We start from the raw sequence: 11,642 nt of genomic DNA, 5'->3' as shown, positions 1-11,642 counted from the left end.
AGTTTGAGAGGAGAACTTCCAGTGAGACAGACAGCATTACAGTTTGAGAGGAGAACTTCCAGTGAGACAGACATTACAGTTTGAGGGGAGAACTTCCAGTGAGACAGACAACATTACAGTTTGAGAGGAGAACTTCCAGTGAGACAGACAACATTACAGTTTGAGAGGAGAACTTCCAGTGAGACAGACAGCATTACAGTTTGAGAGGAGAACTTCCACTGGGACAGACAGCATTACAGTTTGAGAGGAGAACTTCCACTGGGACAGACAACATTACAGTTTGAGAGGAGAACTTCCACTGGGACAGACAGCATTACAGTTTGAGAGGAGAACTTCCACTGGGACAGACAACATTACAGTTTGAGGGGAGAACTTCCACTGGGACAGACAGCATTACAGTTTGAGAGGAGAACTTCCAGTAGGACAGACAACATTACAGTTTGAGAGGAGAACTTCCAGTGAGACAGACAACATTACAGTTTGAGAGGAGAACTTCCAGTGGGACAGACAACATTACAGTTTGAGAGGAGAACAGATTTTGTCTCATAACAACCCAATTAGGAGAGGAGCATTATGGTACCAACAACAAGACACCAGAGAGACACCTATAACCATGGAGAAACATGGAGACTCAGAATGCATCGTAAATATCCCTCTGTTCCCTTTATAAGGGCTCAGGGCCTATAGGGCTCTGGTCAACAGTAGTGGACTAAGAAGGTAATAAGTTGCCATTTGGGACCAAACTCAGAGACGCTAAATACAGAAATTCCCAGTGCCGACTCCAACCTTGGATGAGTTCTCTGTCATACGTTGGAACACTTTGCTCAGCAACTCACGTCGTAAAAAAAAAAAAAAATCCACATCAATTTATGTGATATGGCCGTAAGCAACATGCTGGCTAATGTCTCAAGAGAGAGATAGTCTATTATCATGCTAACCGCGGCTAGCATTAGCAGCACGGGGGACTTTGAACTCAGAAAGTCAAAAACAAGGTAGTTATAATATGAAGGACTAGCTGGTAGGCCTATATATGCAGTGAAATACCTGGGGATTTGATTAAAGTCAAAAACAATGTAATTATAATATGAAGGACTAGCTGGTAGGCCTTTATATGCAGTGAAATACCTGGGGATTTGATTAAAGTCAAAAACAATGTAATTATAATATGAAGGACTAGCTGGTAGGCCTTTATATGCAGTGAAATACCTGGGGATTTGATTAAAGTCAAAAACAATGTAACTATAAGATGTCTTGCTATGTTGTTGTCTTAGGTCTCTCTCTATGTAGTGTTGTGTTGTCTCTCTTTATGTAGTGTTGTGTTGTCTCTCTCTATGTAGTGTTGTGTTGTCTCTCTTTATGTAGTGTTGTGGTGTCTCTCTTTATGTAGTGTTGTCTCTCTTTATGTAGTGTTGTGTTGTCTCTCTTTATGTAGTGTTGTGTTGTCTCTCTTTATGTAGTGTTGTGGTGTCTCTATGTAGTGTTGTGGTGTCTCTCTCTATGTAGTGTTGTGGTGTCTCTCTTTATGTAGTGTTGTGTTGTCTCTCTCTATGTAGTGTAGTGTTGTCTCTCTTTATGTAGTGTTGTGGTGTCTTTATGTAGTGTTGTGTTGTCTCTCTCTATGTAGTGTTGTGTTGTCTCTCTTCATGTAGTGTTGTGTTGTCTCTCTTTATGTAGTGTTGTGGTGTCTTTATGTAGTGTTGTGTTGTCTCTCTCTATGTAGTGTTGTGTTGTCTCTCTTCATGTAGTGTTGTGTTGTCTCTCTTTATGTAGTGTTGTGTTGTCTCTCTTTATGTAGTGTTGTCTCTCTTTATGTAGTGTTGTGTTGTCTCTCTTCATGTAGTGTTGTGTTGTCTCTCTTTATGTAGTGTTGTGTTGTCTCTCTTTATGTAGTGTTGTGTTGTCTCTCTTTATGTAGTGTTGTGTTGTCTCTCTTTATGTAGTGTTGTGTTGTCTCTCTTTATGTAGTGTAGTGGTGTCTCTCTTTATGTAGTGTTGTCTCTCTTTATGTAGTGTTGTGTTGTCTCTCTTTATGTAGTGTTGTGTTGTCTCTCTTTATGTAGTGTTGTGTTGTCTCTCTTTATGTAGTGTTGTGTTGTCTCTCTTTATGTAGTGTTGTGGTGTCTCTCTTTATGTAGTGTTGTCTCTCTTTATGTAGTGTTGTGTTGTCTCTCTTTATGTAGTGTTGTGTTGTCTCTCTTTATGTAGTGTTGTGTTGTCTCTCTTTATGTAGTGTTGTGGTGTCTCTCTTTATGTAGTGTTGTGTTGTCTCTCTTCATGTAGTGTTGTGTTGTCTCTCTTTATGTAGTGTGGTGTTGTCTCTCTTTATGTAGTGTTGTGGTGTCTCTCTTTATGTAGTGTTGTGTTGTCTCTCTTCATGTAGTGTTGTGTTGTCTCTCTTTATGTAGTGTTGTGTTGTCTCTATGTAGTGTTGTGGTGTCTCTCTTTATGTAGTGTTGTGTTGTCTCTCTTTATGTAGTGGTGTCTCTCTTTATGTAGTGTTGTGTTGTCTCTCTTTATGTAGTGTTGTGTTGTCTCTCTTTATGTAGTGTTGTGTTGTCTCTCTCTATGTAGTGTTGTGTTGTCTCTCTTTATGTAGTGTAGTGTTGTCTATCTTTATGTAGTGTTGTGTTGTCTCTCTCTATGTAGTGTTGTGTTGTCTCTATGTAGTGTTGTGTTGTCTCTCTTTATGTAGTGTAGTGTTGTCTCTCTTTATGTAGTGTTGTGTTGTCTCTCTCTATGTAGTGTTGTGTTGTCTCTCTTGTCATGATGTGTGTTTTGTCCTATATTTTTATTTAAATGTATTTGTATGTTTAATCCCAGGCCCCATCTCCGCAGGAGACCTTTTGCCTTCTGGTAGGTCGTCATTGTAAATAAGAATTTGTTCTTAACTGACTTGCCTAGTTAAAATAAAAGTTCAATAAAACATCAAAAATAAATCAAAAAGGACTAGCTGGTAGCCTTATATATGATGCATGGGGATTTGATTAAAGTAAAAAACAGAAACTCACGTGGTAACAGTATCCATATTAGGACGGCCTCAGTCAGACTTCCCTCAGTCCCAGATACCTGGCAGAGCCACAGAAATATACACTTTGACTTATTCACAGGCTGAGTTTGGGAAACCCTGCCGATAGAGGACAGACAGAGTGCCATTAGAGAGGCAGTCAGTCTTTCCACACCGAGACTCTGTCCAATTAGAAGTCGTGGTGTTGGAAAACAGGGAGGTTTTTTTTGTAATCACACGGTCCACCATAACACTCGTCCCCGGACCCTTGTGCACAAACACAGAGGCTGGTGTGAGAATGGATTCTCCTGTTAATTCCTCATTCGGTGGATCAAAGGGAACCACACAACATATATAGTGCACTACTATAGACCAGGGCCCTATTCCCTATATAGTACACTACTATAGACCAGAGCCCTATTCCCTATATAGTGCACTACTTTAGACCAGGGCCCTATTCCCCATATAGTGGTACTACTATAGACCAGGGCCCTATTCCCCATATAGTACACTACTATAGACCAGAGCCCTATTCCCTATATAGTGCACTACTTTAGACCAGAGCCCTATTCCCTATATAGTGCACTACTTTAGACCAGAGCCCTATTCCCTATATAGTATACTACTTTAGACCAGGGCCCATAGGGAACAGGGAGCCCTATTCCCTATATAGCCCCCCTGTCTTACCTGAACACTAAACACTCCGTGTGTCATCTCCCTGGTAAAGAAAGCCCCCTTGTCTGGCCTGAACACTAAACACTACGTGTGTCATCTCCCTGGTAAAGAAAGCCCCCCTGTCTGGCCTGAACACTAAACACTCCGTGTGTCATCTCCATGGGTAAAGAAAGCCCCCCTGTCTTACCTGAACACTAAACACTCCGTGTCAAGGCTCAGGAAAAGACCCAGGTGAAGACAGTTTCGAAGTAACAAACGTTTATTACAAAACAAGGGGGCAGGCTTAACAGGTCAAGGGCAGGCAGAGGTCAATAATCCAGGGCAGAGTCCGTAAGGTACAGAACGGCAGGCAGGCTTAACGACAGGTCAAGGACAGGCAGAGGTCAGTGATCCAGGGCAGAGTCCGAAAGGTACAGAACGGCAGGCAGGCTTAACGACAGGTCAAGGACAGGCAGAGGTCAGTGATCCAGGGCAGAGTCCGAAAGTTACAGAACGGCAGGCAGGCTTAACGACAGGTCAAAGGCAGGCAGAGGTCAATAATCCAGGGCAGAGTCCGTAAGGTACAGAACGGCAGGCAGGCTTAACGACAGGTCAAGGACAGGCAGAGGTCAGTGATCCAGGGCAGAGTCCGTAAGGTACAGAACGGCAGGCAGGCTTAACGACAGGTCAAGGGCAGGCAGAGGTCAATAATCCAGGGCAGAGTCCGTAAGGTACAGAATGGCAGGCAGGCTTAACGACAGGTCAAGGGCAGGCAGAGGTCAATAATCCAGGGCAGAGTCCGTAAGGTACAGAACGGCAGGCAGGCTTAACGACAGGTCAAGGGCAGGCAGAGGTCAATAATCCAGGGCAGAGTCCGTAAGGTACAGAACGGCAGGCAGGCTTAACGACAGGTCAAGGACAGGCAGAGGTCAGTGATCCAGGGCAGAGTCCGAAAGGTACAGAACGGCAGACAGGCTCAGGGTCAGGACAGGCAGTGGTGTAAAGTACATAAGTAAAAATACTTTAAAGTACTACTTAAGCAGTTTTTTTGGGGTATCTGTACTTTACTTTACAATTTATATTTTTGGCAACTTTTACTTTTACTTCACTACATTCCTAAAGAAAATTCTGTACTTTTTACTCCATACATTTTCCCTGACACCCAAAGTACTCGTTACATTTTGACAGGAAAATGGTCCAATTCACACACTTATCAAGAGAACATCCCTGGTCATCCCTACTGCCTTTTGATCTAACGGACTCATTAAACACAAATACTTTGTTTGTAAATGATGTCTGAGTTTTGTAGTGTGACCCTGGATGTCCACAAAGAAAAACAATGCTGCTGTCTGTTTTGCTTAATATAAGGATTTTGAAATTATTTATACTTTTACTTTTGATACTTAAGTATATTTTAGCAATTCCATTTACTTTTGATACTTAAGTATATTTAAAACCAAATACTTTCAAATACTTTTTCCAAATACAGATCAGGGTGTGACTCTGTTAACTGCCCTGGCTAGGGAAACATTTATGGTGGCGTCTCGAATGGCACCCTATTCCCTATATAGTACACTACTATAGACCAGAGCCCTATTCCCTATATAGTGCACTACTTTAGACCAGAGCCCTATTCCCTATATAGTGCACTACTTTAGACCAGAGCTCTATTCCCTATATATAGTACACTACTATAGACCAGAGCCCTATTCCCTATATAGTGCACTACTATAGACCAGAGCCCTATTCCCTGTATAGTGCACTACTTTAGACCAGAGCCCTATTCCCTATATAGTACACTACTATAGACCAGAGCCCTATTCCCTATATAGTGCACTACTATAGACCAGAGCCCTATTCCCTATATAGTGCACTACTATAGACCAGAGCCCTATTCCCTATATAGTGCACTACTATAGACCAGAGCCCTATTCCCTATATAGTACACTACTATAGACCAGAGCCCTATTCCCTATATAGTACAATACTATAGACCAAATCAAATCAAATCAAATGTATTTATATAGCCCTTCTTACATCAGCTGATATCTAAAAGTGCTGTACAGAAACCCAGCCTAAAACCCCAAACAGCAAGCAATGCAGGTGAAAGAAGCACGGTGGCTAGGAAACACTCCCTAGGAAAAACTCCCTAGAAAGGCCAGAACCTAGGAAGAAACCTAGAGAAGAACCAGGCTATGAGGGGTGGCCAGTCCTCTTCTGGCTGTGCCGGGTGGAGATTATAACAGAACATGGCCAAGATGTTCAAATGTTCATAAATGACCAGCATTGTCAAATAATAATAATCATAGTAGTTGTCGAGGGTGCAACAAGTCAGTAACACAAGAGTAAGTGTCAGTTGGATTTTTCATAGCCGATCTTTGAGAGTATCTCTACCGCTCCTGCTGTCTCTAGAGAGTTGAAAACAGCAGGTCTGGGACAGGTAGCACGTCCGGTGAACAGGTCAGGGTTCCATAGCTGTGGGCAGAACAGTTGGAACTGGAGCAGCAGCACGGCCAGGTGAACTGGGGACAGCAAGGAGTCATCAAGCTAGGTAGTCCTGAGGCATGGTCCTAGGGCTCAGGTCCTCCGAGAGAGAGAAAGAAAGAGAGAAAGAGAGAAAGAGAGAGAGAGAGAATATTTAAATTCACACAGGACACCGGAAAAGACAAGAGAAATACTCCAGATGTGACAGACTGACCCTAGCCCCCCAACACATAAACTACTGCAGCATAAATACTGGAGGCTGAGAAAGGAGGGGTCAGGAGACCAGGGCCCTATTCCCTATATAGTGCCCTACTTTAGACCAGAGCCCTATTCCCTATATAGTACACTACTATAGACCAGAGCCCTATTCCCTATATAGTGCACTACTATAGACCAGAGCCCTATTCCCTATATAGTACACTACTATAGACCAGAGCCCATAGGGAACAGGGAGACATTAGACCAGAGCCCTATTCCCTATATAGTGCACTACTATAGACCAGAGCCCTATTCCCTATATAGTACACTACTTTAGACCAGAGCCTATAGGGAATGCCATTTAGGAGGTAAACTAAACGTTGTTTAATCAGCCAACTGAGGGAAACGTTGGTGTCAGACAGAGAGGAGCTCCAATCCTCTCTCCTTAATTTCCTCATTAAAATAACAACAGAGGATATTGACAGCGTTGCGTTAGTCGCCGCCCTGCAGAACAGTTTTCAATCCACACATTGATTACTTCGTTAATCTTTGGCTCCCGTGAACAGCTTTCCACTCCGGTTTAAGAGCCGCTTTGTGTATTTGTCTCTGTCTGTGTGTGTGTGTGTGTGTGTGTGTGTGTGTCTGTTTGTGTGTGTCTGTTTGTGTGTGTCTGTGTGTCTGTGTGTGTGTCTGTGTGTGTCTGTGTGTGTGTGTCTGTTTATGTGTGCGCGCGCGTCTGTGTGTGTGTCTGTGTGTGTGTGCGCGTCTGTGTGTGTGTGTGTGCGCGTCTGTGTGTGTGTGTACGCGTCTGTGTGTGTGTGTGTGTGTGCGCATCTGTGTGTGTGTGTGTGTGTGTGTGTGTGTGTGTGTCTGTGTGTCTGTGTGCGCGTCTGTGCGTGTGCGTGTGCGTGTGCGTGTGCGTGTGCGTGTGTGTGTGATAACAACACTGCGCCTCAAAGCTAAACAACTTGATAAATCAATCGGTGGATGAAGACGTTGTAACAACGTTGTGGTACGTCATCAATCAGACCAAGATCCACTATGTATACAGCAGTATGAGGACACCCCTTCATCCACTATATATACAGCAGTATGAGGACACCCCTTCATCCACTATATATACAGCAGTATGAGGACACCCCTTCATCCACTATATATACAGCAGTATGAGGACACCCCTTCATCCACTATATATACAGCAGTATGAGGACACCCCTTCATCCACTATATATACAGCAGTATGAGGACACCCCTTCATCCACTATATATACAGCAGTATGTGGACACCCCTTCATCCACTATATATACAGCAGTATGGACACCCCTTCATCCACTATATATACAGCAGTATGAGGACACCCCTTCATCCACTATATATACAGCAGTATGAGGACACCCCTTCATCCACTATATATACAGCAGTATGTGGACACCCCTTCATCCACTATATATACAGCAGTATGTGGACACCCCTTCATCCACTATATATACAGCAGTATGTGGACACCCCTTCATCCACTATATATACAGCAGTATGAGGACACCCCTTCATCCACTATATATACAGCAGTATGAGGACACCCCTTCATCCACTATATATACAGCAGTATGTATATATAGTGGATGAAGGGGTGTCCTCATACTAATTTTTGGTGACTTTAACATTCACATGGAAAAGTCCACAGACCCACTCCAAAAGGCTTTCGGAGCCATCATCGACTCAGTGGGTTTTGTCCAACATGTCTCTGGACCTACTCACTGCCACAGTCATACTCTGGACCTAGTTTTGTCCCATGGAATAAATGTTGTGGATCTTAATGTTTTTCCTCATAATCCTGGATTATCGGACCACCATTTTATTGCGTTTACAATTGCAACAAATAATCTGCTCAGACCCCAACCAAGGAAGATTAAAAGTCGTGCTATAAATTCTCAGACAACCCAAAGATTCCTTGATGCCCTTCCAGACTCCCTCTGCCTACCCAAGGACGTCAGAGGACAAGAATCAGTTAACCACCTAACCGAGGAACTCAATTCAACCTTGCGCAATACCCTAGATGCAGTTGCACCCCTAAAAATTAAAAACATCTGTCATAAGAAACTAGCTCCCTGGTATACAGAAAATACACGAGCTCTGAAGCAAGCTTCCAGAAAATTGGAACGGAAATGGCGCCACACTAAACTGGAAGTCTTCCGACTAGCTTGGAAAGACAGTACCGTGCAGTATCGAAGAGCCCTCACTGCTGCACGATCATCCTATTTTTCCAACTTAATTGAGGAAAATAAGAACAATCCGAAATTTCTTTTTGACACTGTCGCAAAGCTAACTAAAAAGCAGCATTCGCAAATGGAGGATGGCTTTCACTTCAGCAGTAATACATTTATGAACTTCTTTGAGGAAAAGATCATGATCATTAGAAAGCAAATTACGGACTCCTCTTTAAATCTGGGTATTCCTCCAGGGCTCCATTGTCCTGAGTCTGCACAACTCTGCCAGGACCTAGGATCAAGGGAGATACTAAAGTGTTTTAGTACTATATCTCTTGACATAATGATGAAAATAATCATGGCCTCCAAACCCTCAAGCTGCATACTGGACCCTATTCCAACTAAACTACTGAAAGAGCTGCTTCCTGTGCTTGGCCCTCCTATGTTGAACATAATAAACGGCTCTCTATCCACCGGATGTGTACCAAGCTCACTAAAAGTGGCAGTAATAAAGCCTCTCTTGAAAAAGCCGAATCTTGACCCAGAAATTATAAAAAACTATCGGCCTATATCGAATCTTCCATTCCTCTCAAAAATTTTAGAAAAAGTTGTTGCGCAGCAACTCACTGCCTTCCTGAAGACAAACAATGTATACGAAACGCTTCAGTCTGGTTTTAGACCCCATCATAGCACTGAGACTGCACTTGTGAAGGTGGTAAATGACCTTTTAATGACGTCAGACCGAGGCTCTGCATCTGTCCTCATGCTCCTAGATCTTAGTGCCGCTTTTGATACCATCGATCACCACATTCTTTTGAAGAGATTGGAAACCCAAATTGGTCTACATGGACAAGTTCTGGCCTGGTTTAGATCTTATCTGTCGGAAAGATATCAGTTTGTCTCTGTGAATGGTTCGTCCTCTGACAAATCAATTGTAAATTTCGGTGTTCCTCAAGGTTCCGTTCTAGGACCACTATTGTTTTCACTATATATTTTACCTCTTGGGGATGTCATTCGAAAACATAATGTTAAATTTCACTGCTATGCGGACGACACACAGCTGTACATTTCAATGAAACATGGTGAAGCCCCAAAATTGCCCTCGCTAGAAGCCTGTGTTTCAGACATAAGGAAGTGGATGGCTGCAAATTTTCTACTTTTAAACTCGGACAAAACAGAGATGCTTGTCCTAGGTCCCAAGAAACAAAGAGATCTTCTGTTGAATCTGACAATTAATCTGGATGGTTGTACAGTCGTCTCAAATAAAACTGTGAAGGACCTCGGCGTTACTCTGGACCCTGATCTCTCTTTTGAAGAACATATCAAGACTGCTTCAAGGACAGCTTTTTTCCATCTACGTAACATTGCAAAAATCAGAAACTTTCTGTCCAAAAATGACGCAGAAAAATTAATCCATGCTTTTGTTACTTCTAGGCTCGACTACTGCAATGCTCTACTTTCCGGCTACCCGGATAAAGCACTAAACAAACTTCAGTTAGTGCTAAATACGGCTGCTAGAATCCTGACTAGAACCAAAAAATTTGATCATATTACTCCAGTGCTAGCCTCCCTACACTGGCTTCCTGTTAAGGCAAGGGCTGATTTCAAGGTTTTACTGCTAACCTACAAAGCATTACATGGGCTTGCTCCTACCTATCTTTCCGATTTGGTCCTGCCGTACATACCTACACGTACGCTACGGTCACAAGACGCAGGCCTCCTAATTGTCCCTAGAATTTCTAAGCAAACGGCTGGAGGTAGGGCTTTCTCCTATAGAGCTCCATTTTTATGGAATGGTCTGCCTACCCATGTGAGAGACGCAGACTCAGTCTCAACCTTTAAGTCTTTACTGAAGACTTATCTCTTCAGTAGGTCCTATGATTAAGTATAGTCTGGCCCAGGAGTGTGAAGGTGAACGGAAAGGCTGGAGCAACGAACCGCCCTTGCTGTCTCTGCCTTGTCGGTTCCCCTCTTCCCACTGGGATTCTCTGCCTCTAACCCTTTTACAGGGGCTGAGTCACTGACTTAATGGTGTTCTTCCATGCCGTCCATGGGAGGGGTGCGTCACTTGAGTAGGTTGAGCCACTGACGTGGTCTTCCTGTCTGGGTTGGCGCCCCCCCCCTTGGTTGTGCCGTGGCGGAGATCTTTGTGGGCTATACTCGGCCTTGTCTTCGGACGGTAAGTTGGTGGTTGTAGATATCCCTCTAGTGGTGTGGGGGCTGTGCTTTGGCAAAGTGGGTGGGGTTATATCCTGCCTGTTTGGCCCTGTCCGGGGGTATCATCGGATGGGGCCACAGTGTCTTCTGATCCCTCCTGTCTCAGCCTCCAGTATTTATGCTGTAGTAGTTTATGTGTCGGGGGGCTAGGGTCAGTCTGTTACATCTGGAGTATTCTCTTGTCTTATCCGGTGTCCTGTGTGAATGTAAATATGCTCTCTCTAATTCTCTCTTTCTCTCTTTCTTTCTTTCTCTCGGAGGACCTGAGCCCTAGGACCATGCCTCAGGACTACCTGGCATGATGACTCCTTGCTGTCCCCAGTCCACCTGGCCATGCTGCTGCTCCAGTTTCAACTGTTCTACGGAACCCGGACGTGCTTGTTGCACCCTCGACAATTACTATGATTATTATTATTTGACCATGCTGGTCATTTACGAACATTTTAACATCTTGACCATGTTCTGTTATAATATCCACCCGGCACAGCCAGAAGAGGACTGGCCACCCCTCATAGCCTGGTTCCTCTCTAGGTTTCTTCCTAGGTTTTTGGCCTTTCTCAGGAGTTTTTCCTAGGGAGTTTTTCCCAGCCAACGTGCTTCTTTCACATGCATTGCTTGCTGTTTGGGGTTTTAGGCTGGGTTTCTGTACAGCACTTTGAGATTTCAGCTGATGTACGAAGGGCTATATAAATAAATTTGATTTGATTTGATTCTGAAGTTCACTTTAAGCACCGCCCTAAAAACCCGATTCAAATTCGACACAAACCTTGAAAAAGGTATGTAATGACACATTATATAAACTCTTTATAGAGTTTTATTTACACTTTAGAGGCAATAAGGTGATAAGTTGGGCAGATCGAGTGGGAAAAAAAGCAGT

Source organism: Salmo trutta, unplaced genomic scaffold (genome assembly GCF_901001165.1).
Source record: "Salmo trutta unplaced genomic scaffold, fSalTru1.1, whole genome shotgun sequence".
In the NCBI taxonomy this organism is placed as follows: Eukaryota; Metazoa; Chordata; class Actinopteri; order Salmoniformes; family Salmonidae; genus Salmo; species Salmo trutta.
Note: the sequence above shows the minus strand (reverse complement) of the source record.